The sequence below is a fragment of the Penaeus monodon genome, chromosome 33, assembly GCF_015228065.2.
Source record: "Penaeus monodon isolate SGIC_2016 chromosome 33, NSTDA_Pmon_1, whole genome shotgun sequence".
NCBI classification, from domain to species: Eukaryota; Metazoa; Arthropoda; class Malacostraca; order Decapoda; family Penaeidae; genus Penaeus; species Penaeus monodon.
This window is the reverse complement of record NC_051418.1, coordinates 25,175,993-25,176,276: the sequence shown is the minus strand read 5'-3', so window position 1 is coordinate 25,176,276 and position 284 is coordinate 25,175,993.

The following is a 284-nucleotide window of genomic DNA, read 5'->3' as shown; positions in this document are numbered from 1 at the left end:
CCAAATCCGGGCCCCCCAAAAGGCCCCCTAATAGGCCCCAAGGGTTTTTTCCCCTTGGGAAAACCCCCGGGGGGGGCCGGGGGGGGGCCCGGAACGGTTGGGGCCCGACCCCCCGCGAGGAAAATTGGGCCTTCCCCCCGGGAAATGCCCAAACCCAGGTGGAAAAGGTGGATCCCATTTCCCCCCGGGGGTACCCCTTTTGATGGTGATAATTTTTAAAAAAATTTAATTTTTTAAATTTTAAAATTATTTTAAAAAAATTAAAAAATTAAATTATCTCATAC